The following is a 21273-nucleotide window of genomic DNA, read 5'->3' as shown; positions in this document are numbered from 1 at the left end:
CCTCCTGCTGAAGTCCCAGGGACAAAAGACTTCACTACCAGCTCCCCCTGTGAATTTCCTTGCTGGAAATTCTATCTACAGACATTTGCGTGTCGCTGGGAGCTGGAAGTGTGACGCATTGAGAGGAAGCAGTCGCAGCCGCAGCTAAGATCGTCGCATCTCCCTAGAAGCGTGTCTTCGTCAAAGCTGCCTGCTGTCGCATCACCGGAGAAGCGTGACGCCATCGAGAGAGTCGCCATCGCATCACCGAAGAAGCGTGTCGCCGGGCCTGTCGCGGTTCCAAAGTACAGAGTTGTTGCAAGGCTGCCAGGGCATCCACGCATCGCCATCGCATCGTCGCATCAAGGGCGCCATCTTCTCACATCGCAACCGGATCATCGCATCTCATCAAGGCGCCATCTTGCGCATCGCAACGGGCCCACAGGCCGAGAATCTACACATCACCTCTGCACCGGTAAGGATCACAATGCATCCCCTACTCTGCACAAGCATTGAGGCACGACGCATCCTTTCCCCCGGATCACGGAACCAACGCATCTCCCCTTTTGCGAGCCTTTTGTTCACTTTGCGTTACGCATCCAGGTACTTTGTTGAGAACTTTGTCGCATTTATCAACAACTTGAACTAAGCAACTTTAATCATCTTTAAGTCAACTTTAAGTATAGTATTGTGGATTTTTGTCGTTTGTGGCCTTGAGTTAAATCTATATAAAGAATACTCTTTTTTATAAAACCTGTTTTGTGTCCATCTGTAGTGTTTTCACTGTATTACTGTGTATATTCCCAAATGCTTAACACACTGCCTCTGAGATAAGCCTGCCTGCTCGTGCCAAGCTACCAAGGGGGTGAGCAGGGGTTATTTAGGAGTGAAATCCCCTTATCTTGACTTAGAAGTAAGGGTCCCTATTTGGACAAAGGTGAATACCATTGCCAACTAGAGACCCCCAGATCTAACACACCTCAAATACTTTACTGATAAACTGCACAAGGTCTGTTTGAAGGCTATAGAGAGAGTGTACTGCATGAAAGAGGCCCTAACAGTAGTAGTCCCAAAACCTAACAGAACCCTCTGAGTATAAGTATAGAGGCATTGCAGTGTGAAATGTGGATGTATAAGTTCTAGGTAGGGCATGATTAAGAGCTTGGCGACCAGCTTACTCTGTCACAAAACATGGCAGATATCCTGTCCACCTTTTTACAAGTGTATTATATTATATGACACTTGAAATAAGGCAGACAGGAAGTATCCCATCCACCAAATTCTAAATCAAGTTCCAAGAATCTTGCCAACAATCATTTTATAGTCCTTGCTCAATTGATCCATCCTGATTAGTCAGGAGTTAGTTTGCATACAAACCCTATTGGGAATTTGAGAAGTCTGGCATATATATAACATGATTTAAGATTGCACAGTCAAGAAAATGGATCTGCAGCTTGAGACACTTATAATGCATTTGATACATTTGGATGGGAGTATCGGTTTGCAGTATTGGGTAAGATTAACTTTGACCCAATATGTATTAGGTGGGTTGGACTACTGTATAGCACTCTATAAGGAGAGTAGGAACTGGCAGGGCTGTATTGGAGAGATAGGTCAACCATAGGGCTAAGGGGAACAGCCTTTACAGCGCAGGTATTACCGTGCACCACCATTACAACGCTGCTATTACAACGCAAGTCGTTACAACGAGTTGCGCTGGAGGGTGCTGTTGGATAGGGAATAGTTTAATTTTCTATTCCAACACCTTCCCTACTGTAACGTGGCCTGTTGTTGGAATAGAAAATTAAACTATTCCACTATCCAGCGCTTACAGCGCAAGTCGTTGTAACGACTTGCGTTGTAAAAACAGCATTGTAATGGCACGCGTGGTAAAAGCCTGCGTTGTAATGCCATACAACCTAGGGCTAATAGTCAACGTTGTCCATTAGCTCCATTCCTTTTGCCCTCGTTATGTAACCCTTGCCAGAACTATTGGATAGGCACATGTTGAAAATAGATACTGAAGTACTAAACATGTTGTGTCACTATTTGTAGACAAACACCTTAATACATTTAAAGAACCGGATGGTATCAGTGCCCCATATGTTAAACTGTCTGGTTAGATTTGGGTTGGTCTCTGGTTTATGTATAAAATACTGCTAAAGCAAGACTGATATCCATGGTGGTCTGAAGGTCAGACATATTTTTAACCTGAGACTGGAGTGGGAGATGTATGACTTCCGATACATAGGCATATTTGTAGCTTGAGCTCCTAACGACAAGTTGGAGATGAATGTAAATACAATCTTCACAGTGGAGAAAGGCTGAATCCAGTCCCAAACAGTGATGTATAGTGTAGCTCTAATCAAAATGGTAGAGCTACTAAGCTATTTATATATTTTCCAAGAGATCTACCTAAAATAACTTTTAAAGTAATGAACAGTTTGATCAGTTGCTTTAGAAGGAACAACAAGAGACATAAGGTTAGATTGGAGACCATAAAGCTACCTTATAAAAAAGGGGGGTTTATCATGCCAGATTTAGAAAAGTATTATCTGGTAGTGCAGCTGCAACATTTTGCATTTTGGATGGATGACAATTCCAATCAAGAAAAAAACTACTAAAAGGAAATCACGGTCAGGAAGCATTGGACTAACTGTTCATATTAAAGCAAGCAGAGCTGTGAGACTCACTCACTTGGTGCTACACATTAGAGATATGGAACCGGGTCACAGGTAGGATTCTAAAGTGCACCCACTTTCACTAGGCTAAGCCGCTCTGCAGGTATCCAGGGCTCAGGGCTCTAAAAGATGAAGCTGAGATAGTGGTATGCATTTGGGGCCAATGCACTCGGCTAGGTCACTTATACAGAGATGATCATCAGCTGACATTTACCGAGGCAAGTGATGTGTTTGCAGGCAAGGTAGAATAATTCCTGCTCTATTCCAGAGATCGTAATGGCGGACAAGGAGTACGCATGGATTTAACATAAACTAAAGGAAGCCTGTAATTTAATTACGCAGCACCGGTGCGAATGAGTCAGTGATAGGTCGAGCCCCCATTCTACTCAAGGAGGTATCGACAAGTGGTCCAATCAGGCAATATTGGAGACCTTGACTCTGAGAGAGTATGCAAGTGGACGACATCACGGTAGAACCTTGAATGCCCTACGTCCTGATGATGCCTGTAATTTTGAAAGGCAGAAACGCGTCAACAGTTTGTTGAAGGCACCGTTATAAAATTCTGAATGTTATAAAATGAACTAAAAGGAGTACAAAAATAATAGAGGTTAAAATGATTATACCTCGTATGCTCCTATTTCGCTTCGTAGTGACCTGTTTATAAGGAATGTTTTTGTATAATTGATTGAAAAAGCATCCTTTTGGTATAATTTAAGGGCATAGAACCCTGAAAAAGGTTCAAGGATATTTTCGTCTGTCTGTTTATAAATATGTTTGTTTGTATAATGTATATATATGTATAAGTTGTGTATATATATATATATATATATATATATATGTGTAACAAATATTAACAAATGATATATAGTCAATTTTTTGATAAAATGGTTTATTAAATGAAATATATAAACCAACAAGTTGGAATAATCATTTTGGATTGCCATTTAGTTGAAGGAGTGCAAAAAAACTCAAGATTTATTTAAAAAAAGAATAACTTTATTTAGGAATAGATAATCAATTGCATCTGTTTCCAGAAACAATGTGTGTAAGTGTCCGTTAGGCATCACTTTTATTACCTTATGTATTGTTACCCAGATGCCTGTTGTTTAATTGGGTTCCCCCTGTAGTATATAGTACTATTCCAGGTTGAGGACAATTTTAGGATGTGATGGCCAGTATTACCATGCAGGATTCCCTCCCCTGCCTTCTGAAGTGGGGCTACTTACTGAATTGACAGCTTTAGCAGATGGAAGTAGATAGATTTTTGTCTTTATAAGCAGGACCCGAAAGAGAAAGTCCAGGTGAGAAGTTAAAAATCAGAGATAAATGAAATGTAGACCTTCCGCACCATATAACTAATTCTTTTTGGAAAAAACCTTACTGTACACTACTGTAAAGCCCACTTAGGGTAAATCCAATGGCAATATGTTCATAGATTGTTCTTAATGCCTAAAATAATGAACAGCATCTAACTCAGAGCCTTGATACTTCCGAGATGTAAAGGAGCGAAAGCAAAGCTAATCCACAGGATGTTGAATTGGTGGATAGTAGCAAACTTCTGGGCTTGGATGACTAACACAATATGAACAACTGAGGGGAATTTAGTGGGGCAAACACTGGAACACTGTGTTCTAGGACATCACTGCAAGCCCAAACGGCAGAAATGTAGACACAATTTGGTGCACTCTACTGGCTCTCGGGGCCTAATTCACAAAGGTAAAGTTAGACCTTTGGCTTGAGTTTAGACCAAAAGTCTAACTTTACCACGTTTCGGTATTCACAAAGGTAAGTTACAAATAGTATCTTTAGGTTCACACTTAGGGCGGAGATCCGTCCTGAGTGTGGAGATTTCACTCAGAGTGTGGAGTGGAATCTCCGCACTTGGGGCAGAGATCCACTCAGACTGCGGACGTAAAGATAGCACTCAGAACTTACCTTTGTGAATACCGTAAGTTGTAAACGTAGACTTTTGGTCTAAGTTTACTTTAGTGAATTTCCAATATTGTGCATTCCTGTCATTTTCCCTTGCGCTGGCAACGTTTTAGCAGCCTAGCGCCTACGCAAGCACCCTTGCACCATGATGCATTGGTGCATGTGTGGTAGGCAGAATTGTTTTTGTGAAGGATAGGCCACCTTCCTGCTCAAAAACAACCCTAAGAGGCATTTTTCTCTTTCTATGTGTGCTGCAAAATGCAGCACACATAGAAAGTGGAAGAAACAATGAGAAATAAACACATTTCTCCTCGTTACGCCTCTCCTGGAAAGACATATCTTTTTGGCACATTCCCAGTTTCACAAAGTCTGCTGCATCTGGGTATGTGTCAAAATCCATGGGAGTTGTGTGAGGACACCCTCTCAATGCCTATAGAACGCCTGCCCAGGGGATTGTAACGCAATGCAGATATTTGCGCTGCATTGCGGTACTCCATATTTTGGAGCCAATCAGAGCCATGCAAAGTGGCTTTGTATGACTTAAGGCTTGCAATGCTCTTGCACCAAGTTCATGAATAGAGTCTTTAAACAAGAAGGTGTATCGGAAAGTTAATGTGCTTTCTGAGACAGTCCAAATGCCAAAGTGCTTGTCACAGTTTTTGTAGACCGCTGTAATGTACACCTTTATAAGTGTTTTCTCTATGTTTGATACCTTGCCTTTCTTTCATTTAATTTTACATCGATTGGCAACTGAACTCGTACAGGAAATTGATTTTGTCACTTAACATATTGTTGAGATGATATGATCGCTATTATGTAGATAAACACTATGGGCCTCATTTATAAAAAGTGACGCATTGCTGCATGAAAACAGCGATGCGTCACTTTTCACTGCACCCCCTTTGCGACACCAATGATGCGTCATATTTACAGTATGACGCATCATTGTGCAAGGAGTTACAGATACGTCAGTATTTCAGATGTATCTGTAGGCGTAAAAGTGACGCATTGCTGGAGTGTGTCACAAAAGTGACGCAACTCCAGGAATGTGTCCTTTCACATGGGGCAAGCCCCATGTGAAAGGGCCTGCGTCAGTCTTACGCCTGCTGTGAGGCAGGCGTAAGAAATTGACGCATTTGCGTCCTGGAAGTGGCGCACTGAAATTTTATAGATTTCACTGCGTCACTTCTATGACCTTTTCTTGCGTCAGAATGCCCCCCTGCATACATCATACCTGGCGCAGGTATAATGTAGCGTAGGGGTTTACAAAGTGACGTATCTACCTAGATGCGTCACTTTGTAAATTTGGTGCAACATGGCACATTTTTTACGTTGCTGGTGCGTCACAAAAAGTGACGCACCGGCGGCGTAAAAGTGACGCACGGCCTCATAAATGAGGCCCTATTGGTGTAAACAAAGCTCTAATGCAGCCGCTCATACAAGAGCTGTCTAACTGGTTAAGGATTGTATTGTACTGCCATTTCTAATGCATTCTCCATTCACCTTGTGAGGCTTACAGCTTTTGCTCTCTATTTGCCCACAGCGTATATCCTGCTTGCCTCATTAGAAGTGCTATAAAATATAATGTACTGGTAATGAGGTGGATGAGATATCCTTCACGTTTGTGAAAGGGTAACCCATCCACTAAACTCTAATTCAGACACCCAGTCAAATTTGGTAGGTGGTAGCAGGAATAAAAACTTTTTTTAATGAATAATTCAACACACCTTGTATTCAACCAAAACTGAAGCGAAAATAGTACAATAGGCAGCAGATAAAGGCCCAAGTCGGCCAGCCACCAAGAAGCGCCAGGCTCACATGTGCCAGCAGAAGTTATATCAGCCTCTTGGAACTGTGGCACTGCCACAGGTGAGCTGGTTTGTAATTGGGTGATTTAGGGCACAGTCATCCAATTATAAAGCAACTTGGCTCATGACGAGGAGAAGCCCACACCCTTGTAGTATGGGTATAATGTTGTATATATATCCACACATGTTAAAATTATAAATGCCTCACTGCATGTTTCTTTTATGCTTGAAATTTGCCTATAGCAAAACAAACAATTGATGGACAGAATGCTGAACATTGTAAACATTCACTCCTAGTCCCAAAGATTTGGGTTTAATCCATTATTTTTTCTTCACCATGTCATCCCAGTTTATACCCAGCCATTTGCAAATCAGTCTTGATCCTGCTCCTCATGGGAACAGTCCAGTCCAAACTGCCACACTAGGTCCTCCCTGGACCGGTAACAAGCATCCTGGGACCGGTTTCGGGGTATCAACCCTCATCAACCAGGCTACCTTGATTCCAGGGGCGCAGTAAGCACAGGATACACGTCTGGGCATATCCTTCCTACTTAGGGCAACAAAAGCAAAACAAACAATCATCACTGGATTCAAGCTAGCCTGGCTGATGAGGGGTGGTAGCTTGAAACCAGTCCCAGAATGCTTGTTTCTGGTCCAGGGAGGACCTGGCCTGGCAGTTCGGGCTGGACTGTTCCCCTGGAGGGTAGGGCCAAAACAGATTTGCATATGACTGGGTTTGAGCTGGAATGGGATGGTGGGCAAGCAAACAATGGATTTAGACCCTAATCTCTGTACTGGGGGTGAATGTTTGAGATTGGTCAGCATTCCGTCAATCAATTGTTCTTTTGCATTTTTAACCCTTTGGCTGCGGGGCTGTTTCCCCCTGCTGTGCTGGGGGGCGGGGGGCGTGCACAGCGCCCCGGTGCTCATGACGAGCTGAGCTCGTCATGACCGCGCCCGTTTAATGGAACGCTCAGCACAGCAGGGGAATCAGCCCAGCATGCGAGCGTTCCATCAAACGTGCGCGGTCATGACGAGCTCAGCTCGTCATGAGCACCGAAGCGCCGTGGCTCATGACGAGCTCATGAGCACAGGAGGGATTAATTTGTCATATATGGGACGTGGTCTAGTTTGTAGGGACGGTTTTCACTCTCTGGCTGTGCTACAGTGTTGGGGAGCAGTCGGGGGTCCTTTGCTGGAATAAACCTACTTTGGAAAAGACTACTTTTGCCAAGGATCTATTTATTTCATCATGGGATGCTACTATTGTATAACGACGAGCAATTTAGAAGATTTTGGGACCCACCGTCACAAGTGTGTAGTGGAACGGAGCTCTTTATGGACGGATTTTGTAATCCACTCTACAGCTTGTACTGTGTGTTTATCCAGACATGTGAGGTTTTGAATCTTGTTTCGATTGCTCTCTGCACTGACAAGCGTGAGTGTTGGACATTTTTCATTTGGGATCTTGAGCTGCTTTACACGGCAGCTATAGAATGCGTTTTTTTTTTTTAAATCATGCACATACCAGCTGAGCATGGCCGTCTGGAGTCTTCTTCAGCAGAGTGTGGCCGTCCGGACTCTTCTACTGTGACGTCAATGCATGATAGCAGCCCCACCTATTTCCTGTAGAAGGCACGTTCCAGCACGTACTCAGGGCCAATTTTGGATAGTTAGTCTCTTTCTCATTATTCTAAGGCATAACACGTTGTTCTTGGGCCATATTTTCTATTTTATTAATTAGCCTATTTCTTCACCGTGGCAGGCACATTTTTAGGATTCTGTGACAGACACACAGCTTAACGACGATAGCATGGTTGATAACGCTACTGTTTCTAACTTTCTGTCTGTTTACATACTGTGACAGGCACGCATTTTGCAATTTTCATGGGACATAACTTTCAAGGTTGTACCTCCATTGTATTATTTGGTCATCACTTCAATGGTCACAAGACATCTTGCTATTTGTGTTTTATTCATTATGGCTATGTCCAATAATGTGGTACAACCTCCACCTTTTTTACAGAATCCAGGCAAACCATAAATTGCTTGGAATAAATGGTTTAGGATCTTTGAAAGATTTGTTGTGGCAATCGATGCGTCTAAATACCCTGCCATTAGGCAGAACACTTTGTTGTTTAATCATAGGAGAAACTGGCCGACAGGTGTTTGATAATTTACCAATGGTTGCTGCGCCTGCTGGTGATGACACTTGGGATGTTTACGCAGAAGCTTTAGCTCGTATGGGCAAACAATATGTAGGTGATCCCTCTGTCATGATAGAGAGACATCATTTTTTGTAATGTAAGCAGATGTTGGAAGCATCTTTAGAAGATTATTTGACTGTACTTAGGGTCTTAGCAGCGAAATGTGAATTTGGTGCCAATTTAGATGTATATTCAAGTGACCAACTTGTATTTAACTGTTATAACAAATAAAATAAAGAACACATCTAAACTTACAAAACCCCCTTCTTTAAATGAAGTCATGTATATTGCACGCAGTATAGAGTGTTTTGTGATTTCATCTAGAATTTCAACAGAAGATTTCAGGGATAAAACTTTATATGTTAAAAGTGGAATGCAGGTGGCTACGGTAGCAGAGATTGATGATTCTGAAGTTAATGCAGTCTTCCATAGGAGCAAAGCTAAGAAAAGTCAGATAAGAAGATGGCAGGTGCATGTTACAAATGTGGAACTAAATATCACATGGGTAATAGTATTACATGTCCTGCACAAAGCAAGAGATGCAGTAATTGCAAACAAATTGGAAATGTTTACACTGTATGCAAATCTGCAAAAACGAAATATAAAGTTAACCAGGTTAGTGATGAAGATGAACCTTTGTGTGAAAGGTTGAACACTGTCTTATTAACTTTGGATGTTAATACACCTAATGGTTTTCATAAAACATGCAAGGGTCCTATTTGTGATATGCAGATTGGTGCAGTCAGTTTAGGTGTTAACTCTGGCTCACAAATTACCATCCTTGCGGATCTTACATTTGAAAGCTTAGGGCCCAACCTTTATTGAAAGCTACGGATGTTAACCCAAAAGCATTCTGGGAGTATGATATCATTATGAAGGGTTACGTTACTGATGTGGTTAAGTTAAAAGGAAGAGAGATATTTACGAAGATATATGTGAGATTGAATTTACGGGATGTTTTAGGATTGCAAGATCAAGTTAACTTGGGCATTATTCTTAGACCTGGCCATTCTGAGCAAGTTGCATTAGGGGACTTACCCATTTCATAGGTGAAACACGTGCACAAGTGTGATGATATTGTCTTGACACAAAATATGCATCTATGTTTAATGATAAGATTGGGACGGTTACAGTGTTTGAGCACACTATTAAGTTGAAAGGTGATGCCACCCCTGTTGCTCAAAAAATCAGACCAGTTCCCATTCAGGCAAGGGAAGATTTAAAAAAAAAATATTGAATGACCTGTTCACAAGGTATTATTGCACTGGTAGAGTCATCTGAGTGGGTTTCTACTACTGTAATAGTCCACAAAAGATCAGGCGACACGTTTCTGTGTGGACTTGAGTGAGTTGATTCACAATATTCTGTTTGATGGTCACCCTCTTCCAAGAATTCATGATATGCTGGCCAGTCTTGGAGGAAGTAAGCACTTCACCACCATTGATCTGCAACCTGCATACCACTAGATTCCACTCACTGAGGAATCCCAACCATTGACTACGTTTGTCACTCCATTTGGAGCCTATATGTACCAGCGCATGCCATTTGGACTGGCATCGGCTGCCAATGTTTTTCAGAGACTAATGGATCAAATGTTTGGTAGGGAAGCTGGTATCCAAGCTTTTCAGTTTGAAATTCTCATTCATAGAGGGAACATAGAGTGGCATTATGAACTGTTGGAAAAAGATTTGGATAAGCTTGAGAGCTATGGTATGACAGCTAATTTAGGCAAGTGCACATTTGCCACAGATAATGGGAATTATCTGGGGCATAATATTTCACATGACGGAATAAAGCATAACATGTCTCTTTTGAATGCAATCAATAATGGTCTTGTATCTATGGACAAGATTCCATCAGAACATTACTTGGTCTTAGCAAGTACTATGCTAGGTTTGTGCAGGGATATGCCATAACTGTATAACCTCTGAGAGGTTTGTTTAAGAAAAATACAACATATTTATTTATTTATTTATTTAGTGTCTCTTATATAGCGCGCAGCTACCCCAACGGGGTGTCCCGGCGCTCCAGAGGGTGGGATAACTCTTTCTCCATGAGTATTAGTAGAAAAGGTATGTTTTTAATGCCTTACGAAAGGGGAGTTCTTCCTGGATTGAGCGAATGGCCTGCGGAAGTTTATTCCAGAGGGATGCGGCACATGTTTGAAAAGTTTTTCCTCCTGATCGCATCTTTTTAAATCTCGGGGTAGTGAGGAGGTTTTTAGAACTGGATCGCGGGGATCTGATGTTTTTGTAGGGGCGTAGACAGGAAGAAAGATAAGCAGAGCCCTTCCCCTTGATTGCCCTGTGAGCCAGTGTGAGGGCATTGAATTCAACCCTTTTCTGTATCGGTAACCAGTGAAGTGAGCGGCGATGTGTGGAGATATGTTCTCTGAGGGAAATCCCACACACTAGTCGGACTGCCGCGTTCTGTACTGTTTGAAGCCGATGGCAGAGGCCTGCGGCAAGTCCGATATGCAGACCGTTAGCATAGTCCAAGTGAGATGTAATCAATGCTTGGACAATAGTTTTCCTAGTATTACTGGGTAGGAAATTAATAAGTTTTTTGACCATCCTTAGAGACTGTTTGAACTTGGGTGTGAAAGGAAAGGGTGGAATCCCACCTGACTCCAAGGTTTTTTACGGATTCTTTAGGGGTGGGGGGCATGCTTAAGTCATGTGGCCACCACAAATTAGAGTCCAGGGGAGATGATTGGTGGAAAAAAAGGACCTCTGTCTTTCCAGCATTAAGTCGGAGACAGTTGTTATCCATCCAACATGCGACATTGCGTAAACAGTCTTTTAATGGGTCAAATGTAGACTCAGAGATGCTGTCATAAGAAAATAGCAGTTGGATGTCATCCACGTATGAGGTGGCTTTGATTACAGATTGAGCAATCAGCTCAGCCAAGGGGGAGAAATAAACATTAAAAAGAAGGGGGCTCAAGGAGGAGCCCTGAGGGAGACACAGAACACATTTGATAGTGTTAAAAGGTTAATTGTTAATTCTTCTGCTATCAGACTTTTATTTTAACTCATGGGATCAGAAGTATCATCATTGTGGATGCTAGTTCTAAAAGTTTGGGGGCTATGTTGAGCCAATTGGTGAAAGGGCAAGAATGGATGGTAACATTTGCTTTTAGAATACTTAGTGCTGCAGAGAAGAATTATAGTACTATTGAGAGGAAGGCACTAGCTTGCTCATGGGCCACAGAAAAATTCAAGATGTATATTTGGGGTACTAAGTTTGAGTTATATACTGATCACAAACCTTTGATCTACATGTTGGGTGACAGTTGTTCAAACAAGGCTTCTTCTAGACCTATTAGGTTGCTGTCAAGGTTACTAGAGTTCAATTTTGATGTTAAGTATTTGCCAGGGGGTCAAAATATCAGAGCGGACTGTCTTTCACGCCTGCATGTGGAAGATGCAGTTAGTCATGAAATGTATATGAATGAAGATGAATTTGTTTTGACCATAAGTGATGCTACGAATTTATTCAGAATAACTGAAAAGGAGTGGGATGATTGCTGAACAGATGATGAGTGTTTGAACAGTGTTAAAAATGTCTTGGTAGATGGATGGCCATGTGATAGGAGTTTAACCATGAAGAGGAGGTCCTTTGCTCAGATGGCTTCCAAGTTATCCCTGGTTAATGACATAATTGTTAAACTGGACAATGTTGTGCCACCAGTAGGGCTGTGTGGCAAGATTATTGCTGTTGCTCATGAAGGGCATCTAGGGATTACGGCTATTGTCAGAAAGATCAAACAAAATTATTGGTGGTCAAGTTAGAAAATTTGTGGAGAAGTGTGCTGAGCGTTTGTATTTTGACAAACATGGAAGACTACCACAGCATCTTTGTGTTCCGTGGAATGGCCAAAAGGTGCTTGGAGAAAATAGGTCTAGATATTGCTTGTCCTTTCAACATTTTAGGGTGTGATAAAAGATTTCTCATTGCCGCCATTGAATATTTTTCAAAATTGTTGTACTTTGCGTTTTGTCAAAGTTGCAGATACCAGCAGTATGGTGAAATTTTTGCAACATGTGTTTCTTAATAGGGGGTACCACAAAAGAGATTGTAACAGCTAATGGTATGCATTTTGTCACAGAGGAAATGGCCATATTTCTTAGGAAGCCGGACATCAAGCATGTTAAGGTGCCATTGTATAGTCCTTCTTCTCAGCGACTTGTTGAAATTGCAAATTGCTTGTTGAAAGAGGGAGTGCAACAGCAATTGCTTGTAAACCTAATGGAGCAGATTATTTGCACCATAAAGTGTGGAGTTACAATGCAACATCGCACAGTGCCACAGGTATTACCCTATTTGTTCTTTAAAGCGGAAGAAGATCTATGTCTACTTTAAATCCAGCTTGGTTGGATGATAGAGTGGGACAATCCTATGATGTTTTGGATTTACAGAAGGTACATGAACACGTGGAAAAAAGGCAAGCGGTCTGTAAAAGAAATTACGATGAACAAAAACGTGAAATATATGAGACTGGTGTCTGGCGATTGGGAGCTTATTAAAAAAAACATGAAAGTGGTGAAAGAACACTCTAAAATCTCTCAACCTGCAAAAGAACTTAAAGTGTCTAAAATTGCTGTTTTGTTTGAAGACATAGAATGGTGGAACAGAAATGCGCGTATCAACTTGAGCAAAGAACAGGCAGGCACTATTTATGATTGTATCAGTCAAGAGCCTCTGAGGGGGAAGAATGACACAGAAAATAATGATTGGTTTGGTCTGTGTGAGATGACCCATTCTTCTAAAGGAGATCATGAGACTATGCCTCACACAATCTCTCCAGCTACTAATGGTAATAGGGGAGATGGTAGGTGGACTTTTTGTGACTTCCAGACGTGGTCTACTCAGTACAGGAGGGAGAAATACTCAGGGTGGAGAGGGAAGTACTTTGCTCAGGATTTGTAGGGTCAGTATGGCTCTTGTCAGGTTTTGAGATTATCTAACTTATTGCTTTTATTTTCCGTTGTTATTAAAAAAAAAAGGGATGTATTGTAAGGGCATAGTGCGGTGTACATCTGCTGGACTTGACCCTTTTGGCAGGTTCACCCCGAAACTTTTTGCATTTTCCTAGCCTGTCTCTGTAACCTGGTGTTGGTGATTTTAGGCCTCTGCGCACTTTTTCACTGTGGTCCAGTGTAAAGTGCGTGCGCTGTCTGAGTGCGTGTGGTGAGAGTTGCCTGCCCTCCGATAGGAATGCATGGGGAATATGTGTGTCCATGTTAGTTCCTGATGTGTGGGGAGTGCAGGGGCGAGTTTGGTATGTGCGAACTCGTGAGATTAAATGCTGCTCGATGATGTGTGCAGATTTAATGTGTCTAGTGTAGAAGTGCCACTTTTAGAAGTTGGAATGCCTGTGCAGTAAATGTGAATTGACTGTCTGGCTTGTGATTGGCTGGAGCTGGCTGGTGTGCCTGACTCCAGGAGTTAGGATGGGTCTGCCCGGTGGTGAATGGAGACATTTGCATGTTGATGGGAGGGAGGCGTGCACCTGGGATCTGAATAGGGCTGGGCCTTCCCTCCACAATGCTGGTTTCCGCCCCCTGTGGTGTGTCTGATGTCCCTGGCCTGTCCTGTGAATAGGGAGAGGGGCTAAGCAAAACAAAGTGCTCAAGAACCAGTTGCATCTGGTTCGGCCCTTGCCTGCACCTTTGGAAACAAAGGGATTTTGTGTATAAAAGAGGGGCTGTGACCCCATGATTTTGTTTTTGTTGGCGACTTGAATCTACCAGGGGCGTACTGCTGCGGGGGCCCAGAGGAAGGCTTGCCTCCCTGGGCCCTGCCCTGCCCCTGGGTGCCTGGAGGGTTTTGCTGGGAGCTGTTTTGCTCCACCTTGCCTCCAGGACCTTTTCTTTGGACCCTGTGCTGTTGCTTTGGACCTTGGGAGGACTCTCCTCTTAGTGCCTGGGGAGTGCTTGTATTTTTCTTTCACCTGGAAGAGGTACTGGGACTATGGAGTATTGCGCTGCTGAAGAGATAATGAGGGAATCCCCAGATTAGGGATTCCTCCCATAACGCCTGCAGCGCGGGTGCCCACCCCGCTTATTTGTGGCTGGCATTGCGCAGGTGCCCACCCTGCGTAGTCGCTCCGATTTTTTATTATTTATTATGGGTGCCCACCCCGTGTATTGGAGCCCAAGCGGGTGCCCACCCCGCTACTACTGTTATTTTGATTTCGACTGTGTACCTACCCATTTTTCCAGTGGTTACTGGTTGTGTTCTACAATTGTTATTTTGTGCTACAGTTATTCTAAGTGCTATTTCTACTAAGTGCTGATTCTGACAGGGGCCCACGCGACCCTGTCATGTGTATATAATCCCCTGTATATACTGCCCAGTGCCAGTTGGCACAGTGTATCTGCGTGATTATGATCTAATGTGTTTATGGTAATACAAAGGCTAGTTTTATATATACCCTTGTGTGGAGTTCCTTTTTGTGGTGTGCCTGGTGTGTTGCTGCTGTGTGTGTATTGCGCAAACGCTTTACACATTGTCTCCGGGATAAGCCTGAGTGCTCGTGCCAAGCTACCAAGGGGGTGAGCAGGGGTTATCTTTGGCGTGTACCTCCCTTGCCCTGACTAGAGTGGTGGTTTCTGCCTGGCTTTGGCGCAAGCCTTAGCCTAACCAGAAATCCCATTTCTAACAATATTCACATATGTATTGAAATTATAAATGTCTAACTGCATATTTCTTTTGTACTTTGAATTTGCCTATGCCATATATGGGGGGTGTTCTAGATAGTTTGAATGGTTTTGATTCATTGACTGTGCTACTGTGTTAGTGAGCAGTCGTGGGTCCTTTACTGGAACAAACCTACTTCTGTCCGAATTTGGAAATCACCAAGGACCATGCAACAGCGCGAACAGAGGCCATAGGATTCGGCTGTAGATGTTCATCATCCTCTAAACAGGGCGCCCCCTTACATATCCAGTTTGATGCTTCATGTTCATACAAGTATCTTCCAGCTATTAGAGATCTTGTTACAAGCCTGTTACAAGTCTGTCTTCTCGATAGGAGGTACACTTCGGTTCCCAAGATATCCATACCTGGAATCCCCATCCTCATCACACCTAGGAGCCCCTGACATCTATCATTTACTCCACTAGGTGGACAGTACATCCTAATCTGTGTGACCAGCATCTTTTGAGAAACATTATAGGAAGTGGCTTTCCTGATGAAGGCACCTCTCTGCCGAAACTCGCGTAGATGAATGTTGCCACAACCAAGATTGATGCAAACTCTGTTCTGGATTCATATATAAATATAAACATGTCATCATACTGTAATTGTATCATGGTCTATGTACAATCAATGCACATCTAATGTACAGAACATATGGAAATGAGCCTAATATGTATGTGACTGGTATGATTGGATAAATGGATGAATGTGAATGTTTGCAGTTTGTTGCTCCTTTCTCTGTCCAAAATATCATATAAATATGATGAAAATATAAAAAAAATTTTTTTTTACTTTTTCAATCATTAATGATGGTCTCTTCCTTTTTGATTAGAATATGATGATGCATTTCTAAACAGAATTTGAAGTTGCCCTAGGAACTTTACAGTATGTATTTCCCTACCTAGGTGAACTTCGCATTAGTAGCAGGGGGCTTCTTATCTTTATAGACAAACCTACTTTGGAAAATACTTTACTTTGCCACGGATCTATTTATTTCAACGTGTGATGCTACAACCCCTGAGGTATAAAGTTTCTCAAATATCGGCTCTGAATCCTGCTTGGGCCTGTGTATTGCTTTCCCTTTCATTTCAACCATGCATCCTCACCTCTGACAGCAACAAACACTGTGTCATGTTGAGAATTTTGGGGCTCTGGGCAAGACATAGCTTGAGGGCCTCAGTAGGATCGCCTTTTAATTTTACTAACCATTTCCTTCGAATTCAAGCCACATGATGCCAAATAGTACTGTTAAACTATATGTTAAACATTATTATACTATATGTTAAATAGTTGCATGTTATATAGTGTTAAACTATATTTTAAACTTTACCAAGGTAACAAAAAACCTTTTAAATGTCTTGCATAGGACTCTACAAATCTTGAGCATGACACTAGGTAGAGAGAGAGAGCGGTAAATGTAGGCAGAGAGAGAGAGATAGGTTTAAAGGGAGAAATAGAATATACTGTGGTTTAATAGAGAGAAAGTTTACTTTCCCAGGGTTTTGTTTTTGGAATATGTGTGCCTTGGGCTCTACTGAGTCCGCTGCATTCTTCAGGACGAACAAATGGGCTCCTATTGAAGCAATGTACTAAGGATTGGCTTTTAGTTAGTGTGACCTATGTCTACCTCTAACCTAATGCTTGGTTCATAGATACCTATGAATACATAACTAGTTCATGGGGCCTTAATTAAAACGAGGACATAAGTAACGTTGTACATATAATAATGCTTAACAGTATTGAATGTGTTGTAAATAGATTTATCTCCTTTAGGTTGCTCAGCCAGAATGAGTGAGATGTCTGTGTGGAATGTTGGTGTGCGTGATGTCAGAGTGAATAGAATGTGTGTGTGCCTGGTGTGTGTGGAGAATGTCAGTTGGTGAGTGAGGGCTGAGCAACATCCATCAAGCTCCTGGTGGGACCTAATACATATCTTATTGAAACCAACTAATAAACATCTTACTTAGATTATTTACCTGGCTACCATCTACTTTATATCATCATTTACCCACAACATTTTGGCGACGGTCTTGAAGAAACCCTACGTGCTACAGCCACAATAATATAGAAGGTGAGGAAACTTACAATTTTTCTGAACTTTATTCAAACAAGAAACAAAGCAAAGCAACTTAGAAACAAAGCAAAGCATCTTTTAAAATTAGTACAAGGAAAAGAACGCCCTCTCGAGTCCCACCAGTGTCCTCCAACTCCTGGACAGCCTGCTCAGGGCGCTTCATGTTCCTTTTAAATTTAAGTTTTCCTGCTTTCTGTTGAAATTTTATCTATTTGTGCCAACTCAGCTGTAATCCCTGCGATCAGGACAAGCAAACCACTTATCTACCTTAACTTTAAATTCGTCTCAAAGACTTGATTTATTCTGCAGCTAACACCATTTGTATTCAATTTTGAAGTAATATCATAACGGAGCCTGTGTTTAAACAACAAAGTTATCCCTAGTACTTCAGACCATCACAAGTACTTTCTATTAACTGCCTGATTTCTGTTGGGTCTACAATTCGAAATAATGCAACCTGCAGAGTAAGCAACCTGCCGAGTACAATAATCCTGCGAGGGAATTTTTTTATTTATTCTAAATTAACTTTGCCTCAATCCTTCGTGTCAAATTACTACTAACTGCTATTTTTGGATTTCAAAACACTGCCACGAGCTCAAGCACGCACTTGCCGTTTTGAAGCTGAGAGATCCTTCAGCCTTCTCTGTCATCTCTTCACTGATGACGCAGTAGAATTTCCAACTACCTCAGAAGAATGGTCAGTGCGCTCACGGCGCTGTGGCTGCAGCAGGCAGCATCGATAGCTTTCAACCTCTGACCTGGGGCGTCACTGAGCAAGGTCACGCAGCGGAGGTCGGAAATTTTGTCATTTAATTTCCATAAGTTATGGGAACACATTTCAACGACTCAGCTGTTTGACTTCATACCTTCTTCATCTTTGTGTGGCGCTTGGAGATTATTTACAGCAGCATTGCTGTGTCAAGGTGAGAGCCTCATTGTCATGAAAAGAAGCGGCTACGCACTAAGATACCTTTACATTTTGCTGCCGCTCTGTGTTCTTATTGGGACTTCTTCTACATTGGAGCGTGGAGATGAGTCTCTCTGCAGTTGCTCTCCACAGGAACTGGTTTTTGTTAGCAGGTCGAATTCTTCAAACTTGGTTCGTGTCTTGAATAATCTTTTCCATATTGACTAAAAGTGCTCAGTTTCAGATCGGGTGAGACACCGCTCACCAGCACCTATTTGCTTTCATCTGGAACATTTACTTCAAATGATTTCAACATATGGAACGATTACTTTTGATGTTCTTGTCATTATTTATTTTGCTTTCGGTATACTATATGTACTTATTTCTCGTACATATTTCTCATTTCATCATCATTTAAATGCACTTATGTCTTTACTTAATGCATAATATTGATATTGATACCTTTCCATACAATGTTCATTAGTTTGCATACAGCTTATATACTATTTTGTTTTTTGGCACCTGAGTTACTTCTCATGTTACCCTACTGTTATGAGTGTCATACATAGTTTATTAGGTACAACGTATGTTAGGTCAAGCATACTGTGTTAGCATATACATATGTTCACATATTGTGGTGCCTTAGTGAGAGCTTAGGTTTTCATGAGTCTATTTCTAATGGCAAGTATTCTCTTGGCGCTAGGACTTCTCTATAGGGGATGTATTTTATAAGAGCTGGTCTCTTTAAATTATTTTATTCTTTCAGTGGGGGTAGTGCACACCCTTTTTCACTGATTTCAGTCCTCTTAGTTTCGTATGTCTTTCAGCGTAAGCCTTACTTACTCACCCACACATTACATTAGTTATTAAAGTGACGCAATAAGTAAGACGCTTTACATTGATTATTAAAGCGCAATTAGTAAGACGCATTACATTGAGTATTAAAGCGCAATTAGTAAGACGCATTACATTGATTATTAAAGCGCAATTAGTAAGACGCATTACATTGATAATTAAAGCGCAATTAGTAGGACGCATTTGTATTAATATTAAAGCGCGAGAAGTAAGACGCGTTAGGCTAAGTATTTAATGGCGCAGCTAGTGAAACGCGTTAGATTAATATTTTTAAATGGTTTGTTTAGCAACCAAGAATTTTGATACGTTAGTAAATTCGTTTACTTGGATGTGTTAATTTAGCTTTTTAAAAAGCTTTAGTGTTAAGATGCGTTAGTATATTATTATAGTATATTTTTATTAATGTCAAAAGTTGTTTAATTTCCTATTTTTCTTTTTTTTTCAAATTTCCCCAAGGGAAGGGGATGTGTTCTAGGATTTATCATTTTACATTGCATGTGTATCTTTCAAAATTTTAATTACTTTATGTTACAAGCAATTCTCTTTAATTCATGTGAAGAAAAGGAGATATGTTGTAAATAGATTTATCTCCTTTAGGTTGCTCAGCCAGAATGAGTGAGATGTCTGTGTGGAATGTTGGTGTGCGTGATGTCAGAGTGAATAGAATGTGTGTGTGCCTGGTGTGTGTGGAGAATGTCAGTTGGTGAGTGAGGGCTGAGCAACATCCATCAAGCTCCTGGTGGGACCTAATACATATCTTATTGAAACCAACTAATAAACATCTTACTTAGATTATTTACCTGGCTACCATCTACTTTATATCATCATTTACCCACAACAGAATGCTTGTCCCATAGAATGCTGCGGACTCAGTGAAGCCATAGGCAGAAACATGTTCACAATGGTAACAGTGGTGATGTGGTAATAGTTCCCCTCAGACCCACATTTTACATTTTAATTCCAAGTAATGTGTTCTATGAATAAATGTAATCTGGGACACTACATTGATTTTTAAACTCACTACTCATGTGGCCCCCCACTAAAAATTAGAAGTGCCTCCCTGTCTTCAGGTGTATGCCCGCTCTCTGTCAAACCTGTTTTTTAGAGAGTGAGGGCCCTCCTATGATGAAGCATGGCACCTGGTGGTGAGTGAGGACAGCCCTTTACATTTTTTTATATGCCCATCATTCCTATCAGGTAGTGTTTTTAGGGGCACTGTAATGTACTATAACTAATTAGATTACTCGGGTAGCTAAATTGTATGTATTATATTCATTTGAAGGCCAGCTCACCCTAGAGACGCTTTAGGCTCTAGTTCCCTTCTCTGGATAATAAACCAGGGGTAATGTGTTGAAGTGTACATGAATAACATAACAGATACAAACAGAAAAACTCTGTATTCACATAAGGAATGGTAGTAAGTGCATGCGTCTATTGCGGATACTCGTGGTTAGAGTTGCATATATACGAGTTGCAAATTCACTCAAGGTTTCATTTTAAGAAAAGTTGAATCGATTAGGGTTGGACAAATATATATTACATATTTACAGAGCATGATCTTCTTGCGACTGCTGTGGTTCATGCAGGGCTTGGTCAACCAGGCCTTCAGGGTGTTGTTGCACTCAGAGTCGAAGATCTTGGGGCTGGAGGGATTCCCTGAGCTGGTGATGGCCGTAGGGGTAGAAAGCCGTGTGGTTGTGAGCGGAGGCGGCATGCTGGATCCAGGGGCTGTTCTTGAGCTTGTGCCAGGCACCCACAGCTCCTCTCAGTCCTGACCTCCATGCCGCAAGGTCTGTCCTTGATGCACCCCTGGGGGGGCTCTCTGGCGAATCCATTGCTCCTGTCGCTAGTCTCAGGCTCCGAGCTTCTCTCGATGGTAGGCCTTCAGTGCAGATGGGTCTTGCTCGGCCGCTAGTCACAGCCCTTTCTCCGCCATCTTGAGGGCCACTTGCATCTTTGTGGCCATCGTCCGCTGACTGCTAAAACAAGCGCTGTTCGTTTCTCTGGACATGGCACTTAGCACAGGGGATTCCAGAGGGGGAAACATCCTTTACGATGCAACTTTTACCACGCAGTGCCTTTACAACGCAGGTTTTTCAACGCAAGTCATTACAACGAATTGCGC

The 21273-nt window shown here is 41.9% G+C and overlaps 1 protein-coding gene across 2 annotated transcripts in view; it reads left to right on the top strand.

Annotated features, from left to right (window-relative positions):
- The window catches only part of MAP3K15 (mitogen-activated protein kinase kinase kinase 15), a 1227172-nt gene that overhangs the window by 356357 nt on the left and 849542 nt on the right, over positions 1 to 21273 (top strand). The window lies entirely within an intron of this gene.

The sequence above is a fragment of the Lissotriton helveticus genome, chromosome 8, assembly GCF_964261635.1.
Source record: "Lissotriton helveticus chromosome 8, aLisHel1.1, whole genome shotgun sequence".
In the NCBI taxonomy this organism is placed as follows: domain Eukaryota; kingdom Metazoa; phylum Chordata; class Amphibia; order Caudata; family Salamandridae; genus Lissotriton; species Lissotriton helveticus.
This window is presented reverse-complemented; position numbering and strand designations above follow the sequence as displayed.